Here is a 15,448-nt window from a genome sequence, read left to right as displayed (position 1 = left end):
TGCAGGTTCAGTGAATTGACCATGCTGAATTGCCTGTAGTATTCAGAGACGTGCAGGTTCGGTGAATTGGCCATGCTGAATTGCCTGTAGTATTCAGTGATGTGCAGGTTCAGTGAATTGGCCATGCTGAATTGTCTGTAGTATTCAGGGATGTGCAGGTTTGGTGAAGTGGCCACACTGAATTGCATGTAGTACTCAGAGATGTGCAGGTTCAGTGAATTGGCCATGCTGAATTGCCTGTCGTATTCAGGTATGTGCAGGTTCGGTGAATTGGCCATGGTGAATTGCCTGTAGTATTCAGGGATGTGCAGTTTCGGTGAATTGGACATGCTGAATTGCCTGTAGTATTCAGGGATGTGCAGGTTCGTTGAATTGGTCATGCTGAATTGCCTTTAGTATTCAGAGATGTGTAGGTTCGGTGAATTAGCCATGCTGAATTGCCTGTTGTATTCAGGGATCTGTAGGTTCGGAGAATTGGCCATGCTGAATTGCCTGTCGTATTCAGGCACGTGTAGGTTCAGTGAATTGGCAATACTGAAATGCCTGTAGTATTCAGGGATGTGCAGGGGTTCGGTGAGTTGGCCAGGCTGAATTGACTGTAGTATTCAGGGATGTGCAGGTTCGGTTAGTTGGCCATGCTGGATTGTCTGTAGTATTGAGAGATTTACACGTTCGGTGAACTGGCCATGCTGAATTCCCTTTAGTATTCAAGGATGTGTAGGTTCGGTGAACTGGCCATGCTGAGTTGTCTGTAGCATTCAGGGATGTGTAGGTTCGGTGAATAGGCCAAGCTGAGTTGTTTGTAGTATTCAGGGATGTGCGGGTTCGGAGAATTGTCCATGCTGAATTGTCTGTAGTATTCAGGGATGTGCAGGTTCGGTGTGTTGGCCATGCTGAATTGGCTGTAGTATTCAAGGATGTGCAGGTTCGGTGAATTGGACATTCTGAATTGCCTGTAGTATTCTGGGATATGCAGGTTCGGTGAATTCGCCATGCTGAATTGCCTGTAATTATTCAGGGATGTGCAGGTTCGGTGAATTGGCCATGCTGAATTGTCTGTAGTTTTCAGGGATGTGCAGGTTTGGTGAATTGGCCATGCTGAGTTGCACATAGTATTCAGGGATGTGCGGGTTCGGTGAATTGGCCATGCTGAATTGCCTGTAATATTCAGGGATGTGCAGATTTGGTGAATTGGCCATGCTGAAATGCCTGTAGTATTCAGGCTTGTGCAGGTTCGGTGAATTGGCCATGCTGAATTGCCTGTAATTATTCAGGGCTGTGCAGGTTCGGTGAATTGGCCATGCTGAATTGCCTGTCGTATTCAGGGATGTGCAGGTTCGGTGAATTCGCCATGCTGAATTGCACATAGTATTCAGGGATGTGCAGGTTCAGTGAATTGGCCAGGCTGAATTGCCTGTAATATTCAGGGATGTGCAGTTTTGGTCAATTGACCATGCTGAATTGCCTGTCGTATTCAGGCTTGTGCAGGTTCGGTGAATTGGCCATGCTGAATTGCCTGTAGAATTCAGGGCTGTGCAGGTTCGGTGAATTGGCCATGCTGAATTGCCTATAGTATTCTGAGATGTGTAGGTTCGGTGAATTGGCCATGCTGAATTGCCTGTAGTATTCAGGGATGTGCAGGTTCGGTGAATTGGCCATGCTGAATTGCCTCTAGTATTCAGAGATGCGTAGGTTCGGTGAATTGGCCACGCTGAATTCCCTGTAGTATTCAGGGATGTGTAGGTTCGGTGAAGTGGCCATGCTCAATTGTCTGTAGTATTCAAGGATGTGCAGGTTCGGTGAATTGGCCATGCTGAATTGCGTGTAGTATTTAGGGATGTGCAGGTTTAGTGAAGTGGCCATGCTGAATTGTCTGTAGTATTCAGGGATGTGCAGGTTTGGTGAATTGGCCACGCTGAATTGCCTGTAATTATTCAGGGATGTGCAGATTCGGTGAATTGGCCGTACTGAATTGCCTGTCGTATTCAGGGATGTGCAGTTTCAGTGAATTGACCATGCTGAATTGCCTGTAGTATTCAGAGACGTGCAGGTTCGGTGAATTGGCCATGCTGAATTGCCTGTAGTATTCAGGGATGTGCAGGTTCGGTGAAGTGGCCATGCTGAATTGTCTGTAGTATTCAGGGATGTGCAGGTTTGGTGAAGTGGCCACACTGAATTGCATGTAGAATTCAGGGATGTGCAGGTTCAGTGAATTGACCATGCTGAATTGCCTGTAGTATTCAGAGATGTGCAGGTTCAGTGAATTGGCCATGCTGAATTGCCTGTCGTATTCAGTTATGTGCAGGTTCGGTGAATTGGCCATGCTGAATTGCCTGTAGTATTCAGGGATGTGCAGGTTCGGTGAGGTGGCCATGCTGAATTGCCTGTAGTATTCAGGGATGTGCAGGTTCGGTGAATTGGTCATGCTGAATTGCCTTTAGTATTCAGAGATATGTAGGTTCGGTGAATTGGCCATGCTGAATTGCCTGTAGTATTCAGGGATCTGTAGTTTCGGAGAATTGCCCATGATAAATTGCCTGTAGTATTCAGGCACGTGTAGGTTCAGTGAATTGGCAATACTGAAATGCCTGTAGTATTCAGGGATGTGCAGGGGTTCGGTGAGTTGGCCATGCTGAATTGTCTGTAGTATTGAGAGATTTACACGTTCGGTGAATTGGCCATGCTGAATTCCCTGTAGTATTCAAGGATGTGTAGGTTCGATGAACTGGCCATGCTGAGTTATCTGTAGCATTCAGGGATGTGTAGGTTTGGTGAATTGGCCATGCTGAATTGCCAATAATATTCTAAGATGTGTAGGTTCGGTGAATTGGCCATGCTGAATTGCCTGTACTATTCAGGGATGTGCAGGTTCGGTGAATTGGACATGCTGAATTGCCTGTAGTATTCAGATATGCGTCGGTTCGGTGAATTGGCCACGCTGAATTCACTGTCGTATTCAGGGTTGTGCAGGTTCGGTGAATTGGCCATGCTGAATTGCCTGTACTATTCAGGGATGTGCAGGTTCGGTGAATTCGCCATGCTGAATTGCCTGTAGTATTCAGGGATGTGCAGGTTCGGTGAATTGGCCATGCTGAATTGCCTGTAATTATTCAGGGATGTGCAGTTTCCGTGAATTGGCCATGCTGAATTGTCTGTAGTATTCAGGGATGTGCAGGTTCGGTGAATTGTCCATGCAGAATTGCCTGTAATTATTCAGGGATGTGCAGGTTCGGTGAATTGGCCATACTGAATTGCCTGTAGTATTCAGGGATGTGCAGGTTCAGTGAATTGACCATGCTGAATTGCCTGTAATATTCAGAGACGTGCAGGTTCGGTGAATTGGCCATGCTGAATTGCCTGTAGTATTCAGGGATGTGCAGGTTCGGTGAATTGGCCATGCTGAATTGCCTATAATATTCTAAGATGTGTAGGTTCGGTGAATTGGCCATGCTGAATTGCCTGTACTATTCAGGGATGTGCAGGTTCGGTGAATTGGACATGCTGAATTGCCTGTAGTATTCAGAGATGCGTAGGTTCGGTGAATTGGCCACGCTGAATTCCCTGTCGTATTCAGGGTTGTGCAGGTTCGGTGAATTGGCCATGCTGAATTCCCTGTAGTATTCAGGGATGTGCAGGTTCGGTGAATTGGCCATGCTGAATTGCCTGTAGTTTTCAGGGATGTGCAGGTTTGGTGAAGTGGCCATGCTGAATTGTCTGTAGTATTCAGGGATGTGCAGGTTCGGTGAATTGGCCATGCTGAATTGCCTGTAATATTCAGAGACGTGCAGGTTCGGTGAATTGGCCATGCTGAATTGTCTGTAGTATTCAAGGATGTGTAGGTTCGGTGAACTGGCCATGCTGAGTTATCTGTAGCATTCAGGGATGTGTAGGTTCGGTGAATAGGCCAAGCTGAGTTGTTTGTAGTATTCAGGGATGTGCGGGTTCGGAGAATTGTCCATGCTGAATTGTCTGTAGTATTCAGGGATGTGCAGGTTCGGTGAATTGGACGGGCGGAATTGCCTGTACTATTCAGGGATGTGCAGGTTCGGTGAATTGGCCATGCTGAATTGCCTGTAATTATTCAGGGATGTGCAGGTTCGGTGAATTGGCCATGCTGAATTGTCTGTAGTTTTCAGGGATGTGGAGGTTTGGTGAATGGGCCATGCTGAATTGCACATAGTATTCAGGGATGTGCAGGTTCAGTGAATTGGCCATGCTGAATTGCCTGTAATATTCAGGGATGTGCAGATTTGGTGAATTGGCCATGCTGAATTGCCTGTAGTATTCAGGCTTGTGCAGGTTCGGTGAATTGGCCATGCTGAATTCCCTGTAATTATTCAGCGATGTGCAGGTTCCGTGAATTGGCCATGCTGAATTGTCTGTAGTTTTCAGGGAGGTGCAGGTTCGGTGAATTGGCCATGCTGAATTGCCTGTAGTATTCAGGGATGTGCAGGTTCGGTGAATTCGCCATGCTGAATTGCACATAGTATTCAGGGATGTGCAGGTTCAGTGAATTGGCCATGCTGAATTGCCTGTAATATTCAGGGATGTGCAGATCTGGTGAATTGGCCATGCTGAATTGCCTGTAGTATTCAGGCTTGTGCAGGTTCAGTGAATTGGCCATGCTGAATTGCCTGTCGAATTCAGGGCTGTGCAGGTTCGGTGACTTGGCCATGCTGAATTGCCTATAGTATTCTGAGATGTGTAGGTTCGGTGAATTGGCCATGCTGAATTGCCTGTAGTATTCAGGGATGTGCAGGTTCGGTGAATTGGCCATGCTGAATTGCCTGTAGTATTCAGAGATGCGTAGGTTCGGTGAATTGGCCACGCTGAATTCCCTGTAGTATTCAGGGATGTGCAGGTTCGGTGAAGTGGCCATGCTGAATTGTCTGTAGTATTCAAGGATGTGCAGGTTCGGTGAATTGGCCATGCTGAATTGCCTGTAGTATTCAGGGATGTGCAGGTTTGGTGAAGTGGCCATGCTGAATTGTCTGTAGTATTCAGGGATGTGCAGGTTCGGTGAATTGGCCATGCTGAATTGCCTGTAATTATTCAGGGATGTGCAGGTTCGGTGAATTAGCCATACTGAATTGCCTGTAGTATTCAGGGATGTGCAGGTTCAGTGAATTGACCATGCTGAATTGCCTGTAGTATTCAGAGACGTGCAGGTTCGGTGAATTGGCCATGCTGAATTGCCTGTAGTATTCAGTGATGTGCAGGTTCAGTGAATTGGCCATGCTGAATTGTCTGTAGTATTCAGGGATGTGCAGGTTTGGTGAAGTGGCCACACTGAATTGCATGTAGTATTCAGAGATGTGCAGGTTCAGTGAATTGGCCATGCTGAATGGCCTGTCGTATTCAGGTATGTGCAGGTTCGGTGAATTGGCCATGGTGAATTGCCTGTAGTATTCAGTGGTGTGCAGGTTTGGTGAAGTGGCCACACTGAATTGCATGTAGTATTCAGAGATGTGCAGGTTCAGTGAATTGGCCATGCTGAATTGCCTGTCGTATTCAGGTATGTGCAGGTTTGGTGAATAGGCCATGGTGAATTGCTTGTAGTATTCAGGGATGTGCAGTTTCGGTGAATTGGACATGCTGAATTGCCTGTAGTATTCAGGGATGTGCAGGTTCGGTGAATTGGTCATGCTGAATTGCCTTTAGTATTCAGAGATGTGTAGGTTCGGTGAATTGCCCATGCTGAATTGCCTGTAGTATTCAGGGATCTGTAGGTTCGGAGAATTGGCCATGCTGAATTGCCTGTAGTATTCAGGCACGTGTAGGTTCAGTGAATTGGCAATACTGAAATGCCTGTAGTATCCAGGGATGTGCAGGGGTTCGGTGAATTGGCCATGCTGAATTCCCTGTAGTATTCAAGGATGTGTAGGTTCGGTGAACTGGCCATGGTGAGTTGTCTGTAGCATTCAGGGATGTGTAGGTTCGGTGAATAGGCCAAGATGAGTTGTTTGTAGTATTCAGGGATGTGCGGGTTCGGAGAATTGTCCATGCTGAATTGTCTGTAGTATTCAGGGATGTGCAGGTTCGGTGTGTTGGCCATGCTGAATTGGTTGTAGTATTCAAGGATGTGCAGGTTCGGTGAATTGGACATTCTGAAATGCCTTTAGTATTCTGGGATGTGCAGGTTCGGTGAATTGGCCATGCTGAATTGCCTGTAATTATTCAGGGATGTGCAGGTTCGGTGAATTGGCCATGCTGAATTGTCTGTAGTTTTCAGTGATGTGCAGGTTTGGTGAATTGGCCATGCTGAATTGCACATAGTATTCAGGGATGTGCAGGTTCAGTGAATTGGCCATGCTGAATTGCCTGTAATATTCAGGGATGTGCAGATTTGGTGAATTGGCCATGCTGAACCGCCTGTAATTATTCAGGGATGTGCAGGTTCGGTGAATTGGCCATGCTGAATTGCCTGTAATATTCAGTGATGTGCAGATTTGGTGAATTGGCCATGCTGAATTGCCTGTAATTATTCAGGGATGTGCAGGTTCGGTGAATTGGCTGTGCTGAATTGCCTGTAGTATTCTGGGATGTGCAGATTTGGTGAATTGGCCATGCTGAATTGCCTGTAATTATTCAGGGATGTGCAGATTTGGTGAATTGGCCATGCTGAATTGCCTGTAGTATTCAGGCTTGTGCAGGTTCGGTGAATTGGCCATGCTGAAATGCCTGTAGTATTCAGGGCTGTGCACGTTCGGTGAATTGGCCATGCTGAATTGCCTATAGTATTCTGAGATGTGTCGTTTCGGTGAATTGGCCATGCTGAATTGCCTGTAGTATTCAGGGATGTGCAGGTTTGGTGAAGTGGCCATGCTGAATTGTCTGTAGTATTCAGGGTTGTGCAGGTTCGGTGAATTGGCCATGCTGAATTGCCTGTAATTATTCAGGGATGTGCAGGTTCCGTGAATTGGCCATGCTGAATTGTCTGTAGTTTTCAGGGATGTGCAGGTTCGGTGAATTGGCCATGCTGAATTGCCTGTAGTATTCAGGGATGTGCAGTTTCGGTGAATTCGCCATGCTGAATTGCACATAGTATTCAGGGATGTGCAGGTTCAGTGAATTGGCCATGCTGAATTGCCTGTAATATTCAGGGATGTGCAGATTTGGTGAATTGGCCATGCTGAATTGCCTGTAGTATACAGGCTTGTGCAGGTTCAGTGAATTGGCCGTGCTGAATTGCCTGTAGAATTCAGGGCTGTGCAGGTTCGGTGAAGTGGCCATGCTGAATTGTCTGTAGTATTCAAGGATGTGCAGGTTCGGTGAATTGGCCATGCTGAATTGCCTGTAGTATTCAGGGATGTGCAGGTTTGGTGAAGTGGCCATGCTTAAATGTCTGTAGTATTCAGGGATGTGCAGGTTCGGTGAATTGGCCATGCTGAATTGCCTGTAATTATTCAGGGATGTGCAGATTCGGTGAATTGGCCATACTGAATTGCCTGTAGTAATCAGGGATGTGCAGGTTCAGTGAATTGACCATGCTGAATTGCCTGTAGTATTCAGAGACGTGCAGGTTCGGTGAATTGGCCATGCTGAATTGCCTGTAGTATTCAGTGATGTGCAGGTTCAGTGAATTGGCCATGCTGAATTGTCTGTAGTATTCAGGGATGTGCAGGTTTGGTGAAGTGGCCACACTGAATTGCATGTAGTACTCAGAGATGTGCAGGTTCAGTGAATTGGCCATGCTGAATTGCCTGTAGTATTCAGGGATGTGCAGGTTTGGTGAAGTGGCCATGCTGAATTGTCTGTAGTATTCAGGGATGTGCAGGTTCGGTGAATTAGCCATGCTGAATTGCCTGTAATTATTCAGGGATGTGCAGATTCGGTGAATTGGCCATACTGAATTGCCTGTAGTATTCAGGGATGTGCAGGTTCAGTGAATTGACCATGCTGAATTGCCTGTAGTATTCAGAGACGTGCAGGTTCGGTGAATTGGCCATGCTGAATTGCCTGTAGTATTCAGTGATGTGCAGGTTCAGTGAATTGGCCATGCTGAATTGTCTGTAGTATTCAGGGATGTGCAGGTTTGGTGAAGTGGCCACACTGAATTGCATGTAGTACTCAGAGATGTGCAGGTTCAGTGAATTGGCCATGCTGAATTGCCTGTCGTATTCAGGTATGTGCAGGTTCGGTGAATTGGCCATGGTGAATTGCCTGTAGTATTCAGGGGTGTGCAGGTTTGGTGAAGTGGCCTCACTGAATTGCATGTAGTATTCAGAGATGTGCAGGTTCAGTGAATTGGCCAAGCTGAATTGCCTGTCGTATTCAGGTACGTGCAGGTTCGGTGAATTGGCCATGGTGAATTGCCTGTAGTATTCAGGGATGTGCAGTTTCGGTGAATTGGACATGCTGAATTGCCTGTAGTATTCAGGGATGTGCAGGTTCGGTGAATTGGTCATGCTGAATTGCCTTTAGTATTCAGAGATGTGTAGGTTCGGTGAATTAGCCATGCTGAATTGCCTGTAGTATTCAGGGATCTGTCGGTTCGGAGAATTGGCCATGCTGAATTGCCTGTAGTATTCAGGCACGCGTAGGTTCAGTGAATTGGCAATACTGAAATGCCTGTAGTATTCAGGGATGTGCAGGGGTTCGGTGAGTTGGCCAGGCTGAATTGACTGTAGTATTCAGGGATGTGCAGGTTCGGTGTGTTGGCCATGCTGAATTGGCTGTCGTATTCAAGGATTTTCAGGTTCGGTGAATTGGACATTCTGAATTGCCTGTAGTATTCTGGGATGTGCAGGTTCGGTGAATTGGCCATGCTGAATTGCCTGTAATTATTCAGGGATGTGCAGGTTCGGTGAATTGGCCATGCTGAATTGTCTGTAGTTTTCAGGGATGTGCAGGTTTGGTGAATTGGCCATGCTGAGTTGCACATAGTATTCAGGGATGTGCAGGTTCAGTGAATTGGCCATGCTGAATTGCCTGTAATATTCAGGGATGTGCAGATTTGGTGAATTGGCCATGCTGAATTGCCTTTAGTATTCAGGCTTGTGCAGGTTCGTTGAATTGGCCATGCGGAATTGCCTGTAATTATTCAGGGATGTGCAGGTTCGGTGAATTGGCTATGCTGAATTGCCTGTAGTATTCTGGGATGTGCAGGTTCGGTGAATTGGCCGTGCTGAATTGCCTGTAATATTCAGGGATGTGCAGATTTGGTGAATTGGCCATGCTGAATTGCCTGTAGTATTCAGGCTTGTGCAGGTTCGGTGAATTGGCCATGCTGAAATGCCTGTAGTATTCAGGGCTGTGCACGTTCGGTGAATTGGCCATGCTGAATTGCCTATAGTATTCTGAGATTTGTCGGTTCGGTGAATTGGCCATGCTGAATTGCCTGTAGTATTCAGGGATGTGCAGGTTTGCTGAAGTGGCCATGCTGAATTGTCTGTAGTATTCAGGGATGTGCAGGTTCGGTGAATTGGCCATGCTGAATTGCCTGTAATTATTCAGGGATGTGCAGGTTCGGTGAATTGGCCATACTGAATTGCCTGTAGTATTCAGGGATGTGCAGGTTCAGTGAATTGACCATGCTGAATTGCCTGTAGTATTCAGAGACGTGCAGGTTCGGTGAATTGGCCATGCTGAATTGCCTGTAGTATTCAGGGATGTGCAGGTTTGGTGAAGTGGCCACACTGAATTGCATGTAGTATTCAGAGATGTGCAGGATCAGTGAATTGGCCATGCTGAATTGCCTGTCGTATTCAGGTATGTGCAGGTTCGGTGAATTGGCCATGGTGAATTGCCTGTAGTATTCAGGGATGTGCAGGGTCGGTGAATTGGCCATGCTGAATTGCCTGTAGTATTCAGGGATGTGCAGGTTCGGTGAATTGGTCATGCTGAATTGCCTTTAGTATTCAGGGATCTGTAGGTTCGGAGAATTGGCCATGCTGAATTGCCTGTAGTATTCAGGCACGTGTAGGTTCAGTGAATTGGCAATACTGAAATACCTGTAGTATTCATGGATGTGCAGGGGTTCGGTGAGTTGGCCCGGTTAAATTGTCTGTAGTATTCAGGGATGTGCATGTTCGGTTAGTTGGCAATGCTGGATTGTCTGTAGTATTGAGAGATTTACACGTTCGGTGAACTGGCCATGCTGAGTTGTCTGTAGCATTCAGGGATGTGTAGGTTCGGTGAATAGGCCAAGCTGAGTTGTTTGTAGTATTCAGGAATGTGCGGGTTCGGAGAATTGTCCATGCTGAATCGTCTGTAGTATTCAGGGATGTGAAGGTTCGGTGAACTGGCCATGCTGAATTGCCTGTCGTATTCAGGGATGTGCAGGTTCGGTGTATTGGCCATGCTGAATTGCCTGTAATTATTCAGGGATGTGCAGGTTCGGCGAATTGGCCATGCTCAATTGTCTGTAGTTTTCAGGGATGTGCAGGTTTGGTGAATTGGCCATGCTGAATTGCACATAGTATTCAGGGATGTGCAGGTTCAGTGAATTGGCCATGCTGATTTGCCTGTAATATTCAGGGATGTGCAGATTTGGTGAATTGGCCATGCTGAATTGCCTGTCGTATTCAGGCTTGTGCAGGTTCGGTGAATTGGCCATGCTGAATTGCCTGTAATTATTCAGGGATGTGCAGGTTCGGTGAATTGGCCATGCTGAATTGCCTGTAGTATTCTGGGATGTGCAGGTTTAGTGAAGTGGCCATGCTGAATTGTCTGTAGTATTCAGGGATGTGCAGGTTCGGTGAATTGGCCATGTTGAATTGCCTGTAATTGTTCAGGGATGTGCAGGTTCGGTGAATTGGCCATACTGAATTGCCTGTAGTATTCAGGGATGTGCAGGTTCAGTGAATTGACCATGCTGAATTGCCTGTAGTATTCAGAGACGTGCAGGTTCGGTGAATTGGCCATGCTGAATTGCCTGTAGTATTCAGGGATGTGCAGGTTTGGTGAAGTGGCCACACTGAATTGCATGTAGTATTCAGAGATGTGCAGGTTCAGTGAATTGGCCATGCTGAATTGCCTGTCGTATTCAGGTATGTGCAGGTTCGGTGAATTGGCCATGGTGAATTGCCTGTAGTATTCAGGGATGTGCAGGGTCGGTGAATTGGCCATGCTGAATTGCCTGTAGTATTCAGGGATGTGCAGGTTCGGTGAAATGGTCATGCTGAATTGCCTTTAGTATTCAGGGTTCTGTAGGTTCGGTGAATTGGCCATGCTGAATTGCCTGTAGTATTCAGGCACGTGTAGGTTCAGTGAATTGGCAATACTGAAATGCCTGTAGTATTCATGGATGTGCAGGGGTTCGGTGAGTTGGCCAGGTTAAATTGTGTGTAGTATTCAGGGATGTGCAGGTTCGGTTAGTTGGCCATGCTGAATTGTCTGTAGTATTGAGAGATTTACACGTTCGGTGAATTGGCCATGCTGAATTCCCTGTAGTATTCAAGGATGTGTAGGTTCGGTGAACTGGCCATGCTGAGTTGTCTGTAGCATTCAAGGATGTGTAGGTTCGGTGAATAGGCCAAGCTGAGTTGTTTGTAGTATTCAGGAATGTGCGGGTTCGGAGAATTGTCCATGCTGAATCGTCTGTAGTATTCAGGGATGTGCAGGTTCGGTGAATTGGCCATGCTGAATTGCCTGAAGTATTCAGGGATGTGCAGGTTCGGTGAATTGGCCATGCTGAATTGCCTGTAATTATTCAGGGATGTGCAGGTTCGGCGAATTGGCGATGCTCAATTGTCTGTAGTTTTCAGGGATGTGCAGGTTTGGTGAATTGGCCATGCTGAATTGCACATAGTATTCAGGGATGTGCAGGTTCAGTGAATTGGCCATGCTGAATTGCCTGTAATATTCAGGGATGTGCAGATTTGGTGAATTGGCCATGCTGAATTGCCTGTCGTATTCAGGCTTGTGCAGGTTCGGTGAATTGGCCATGCTGAATTGCCTGTAATTATTCAGGGATGTGCAGGTTCGGTGAATTGGCCATGCTGAATTGCCTGTAGTATTCTGGGATGTGCAGGTTCGGTGAATTGGCCATGCTGAATTGCACATAGTATTCAGGGATGTGCAGGTTCAGTGAATTGGCCATGCTGAATTGCCTGTAATATTCAGGGATGTGCAGATTTGGTGAATTGGCCATGCTGAATTGCCTGTAGTATTCAGGCTTGTGCAGGTTCGGTGAATTGGCCATGCTGAATTGCCTGTAGTATTCAGGCCTGTTACGTTCGGTGAATTGGCCATGCTGAATTGCCTATAGTATTCTGAGATGTATCGGTTCGGTGAATTGGCCATGCTGAATTGCCTGTAGTATTCAGGGATGTGCAGGTTTGGTGAAGTGGCCATGCTGAATTGTCTGTAGTATTCAGGGTTGTGCAGGTTCGGTGAATTGGCCATGCTGAATTGCCTGTAATTATTCAGGGATGTGCAGGTTCGGTGAATTGGCCATACTGAATTGTCTGTAGTATTCAGGGATGTGCAGGTTCAGTGAATTGACCATGCTGAATTGCCTGTAGTATTCAGAGACGTGCAGGTTCGGTGAAGTGGCCATGCTGAATTGCCTGTAGTATTCAGGGATGTGCAGGTTCGGTGAATTGGCCATACTGAATTGTCTGTAGTATTCAGGGATGTGCAGGTTTGGTGAAGTGGCCACACTGAATTGCATGTCGTATTCAGAGATGTGCAGGTTCAGTGAATTGGCCATGCTGAATTGCCTGTCATATTCAGGTATGTGCAGGTTCGGTGAATTGGCCATGGTGAATTGCCTGTTGTATTCAGGGATGTGCAGGTTCGGTGAATTGGACATGCTGAATTGCCTGTAGTATTCACGGATGTGCAGGTTCGGTGAATTGGTCATGCTGAATTGCCTTTAGTATTCAGAGATGTGTAGGTTCGGTGAATTGGCCATGCTGAATTGCCTGTAGTATTCAGGGATCTGTCGGTTCGGAGAATTTGGCCATGCTGAATTGCCTGTAGTATTCAGGCACGTGTAGGTTCAGTGAATTGGCAATACTGAAATGCCTGTAGTATTCAGGGATGTGCTGGGGTTCGGTGAGTTGGCCAGGCTGAATTGTCTGTAGTATTCAGGCACGTGCAGGTTCGGTTGGTTGGCCATGCTGAATTGTCTGTTGTATTGAGAGATTTACACGTTCGGTGAATTGGCCATGCTGAATTCCCTTTAGTATTCAAGGATGTGTAGGTTCGGTGAACTGGCCATGCTGAGTTGTCTGTAGCATTCTGGGATATGTCGGTTCGGTGAATAGGCCAAGATGAGTTGTTTGTAGTATTCAGGGATGTGCGGGTTCGGAGAAATGTCCATGCTGAATTGTCTGTAGTATTCAGGGATGTGCAGGTTCGGTTAGTTGGCCATGCTGAATTGGCTGTAGTATTCAGGGATGTGCAGGTTCGGTGAATTGGACATGCTGAATTGCCTGTAGTATTCAGGGATGTGCAGGGTCGGTGAATTGGCCATGCTGAATTACCTGTAATTATTCAGGGATGTGCAGGTTCGGTGAATTGGCCATGCTGAATTGTCGGTAGTTTTCAGGGATGTGCAGGTTTGGTGAATTGGCCATGCTGAATTGTCTGTAGTATTCAGGAATGTGTAGGTTCAGTGAATTGGCCATGCTGAATTGCCTGTAATATTCAGGGATGTGCAGATTTGGTGAATTGGCTATGCTGAATTGCCTGTAGTATTCAGGCTTGTGCAGGTTCGGTGAATTGGCCATGCTGAATTGCCTGTAATTATTCAGGGATGTTCAGGTTCGGTGAATTGGCCATGCTGAATTGTCTGTCGTTTTCAGGGATGTGCAGGTTCGTTGAATTGGCCATGCTGAATTTCCTGTAGTATTCTGGGATGTGCAGCTTCGGTGAATTGGCCATGCTGAATTGCACATAGTATTCAGGGATGTGCAGGTTCAGTGAATTGGCCATGCTGAATTGCCTGTAATATTCAGTGATGTGCAGATTTGGTGAATTGGCCATGCTGAATTGCCTGTAGTATTCAGGCTTGTGCATTTTCGGTGAATTGGCCATGCTGAATTGCCTGTACTTATTCAGGGATGTGCAGGTTCGGTGAATTGGCCATGCTGAATTGTCTATCGTTTTCAGGGATGTGCAGGTTCGGTGAATTGGCCATGCTGAATTGCCTGTAGTATTCAGGGATGTGCAGGTTCGTTGAATTGGCCATGCTGAATTGCACATAGTATTCAGGGATGTGCAGGTTCAGTGAATTGGCCATGCTGAATTTCCTGTAATATTCAGGGATGTGCAGATTTGTTGAATTGGCAATGCTGAATTGCCTGTAGTATTCAGGCTTGTGCAGGTTCGGTGAATTGGCCATGCTGAATTGCCTGTAGTATTCAGGCTTGTGCATTTTCGGTGAATTGGCCATGCTGAATTGCCTGTACTTATTCAGGGATGTGCAGGTTCGGTGAATTGGCCATGCTGAATTGTCTATCGTTTTCAGGGATGTGCAGGTTCGGTGAATTGGCCATGCTGAATTGCCTGTAGTATTCAGGGATGTGCAGGTTCGGTGAATTGGCCATGCTGAATTGCACATAGTATTCAGGGATGTGCAGGTTCAGTGAATTGGCCATGCTGAATTTCCTGTAATATTCAGGGATGTGCAGATTTGTTGAATTGGCAATGCTGAATTGCCTGTAGTATTCAGGCTTGTGCAGGTTCGGTGAATTGGCCATGCTGAATTGCCTGTAGTATTCAGGGCTGTGCACGTTCGGTGATTTGGCCATGCTGAATTGCCTATAGTATTCTGAGATGTGTAGGTTCGGTGAATTGGCCATGCTGAATTGCCTGTAGTATTCAGGGCTGTGCACGTTCGGTGAATTGGCCATGCTGAATTGCCTATTGTATTCAGCGATGTGCAGGTTCAGTGAATTGGCCATGCTGAATTGCCTATCGTATTCAGGGATGTATCGGTTCGGTGAATTGGCCATGCTGAATTGCCCGTAGTATTCAGGGGTGTGTAGGATCACTGCATGGGTCAGGGGTAAATCTAGAGTAGTGGGGGAGGGGAATGCATCCGGCTGGTTTACTCTTGGCAGGGCCGGTGTGGACTTGTTTGGAGAAATGGTCAGTTTCCACCTTGTAGGGATTCAAACATATATTCAGGGAGGATGTTTGCTTCATACCTAACCTCAGTGAGAAGATAATCAACATTGTGTGTATTGATGAAAATGCAATGAATTTGAAGTCCCTCTTCCTGTCGTCACACTATGCTGAAATGACATGTTTTCACAAGGAAAGGTCTTGAGCACTCATCTCTTTCAGAAAGATTTAAACGTGTTTGTGAAGAGCCTAAATGTCTTCTTTGCAGAAAGCTGTACATACTCAAATTCAGAAATGTGTGATGGAGAAAAGGGAATACCTGCAGAATTGGGAAGAATGAACTGAGTGATCTTCAAGGCGGGCAGAAGGTAAAAGTTGCTGGATGAGAGTTTAGAAATACGCAGCAAATTATTGCCATAGAAGCATTCAA

This window comes from Chiloscyllium punctatum, chromosome 42 (assembly GCF_047496795.1).
Source record: "Chiloscyllium punctatum isolate Juve2018m chromosome 42, sChiPun1.3, whole genome shotgun sequence".
NCBI classification, from domain to species: domain Eukaryota; kingdom Metazoa; phylum Chordata; class Chondrichthyes; order Orectolobiformes; family Hemiscylliidae; genus Chiloscyllium; species Chiloscyllium punctatum.
Note: the sequence above shows the minus strand (reverse complement) of the source record.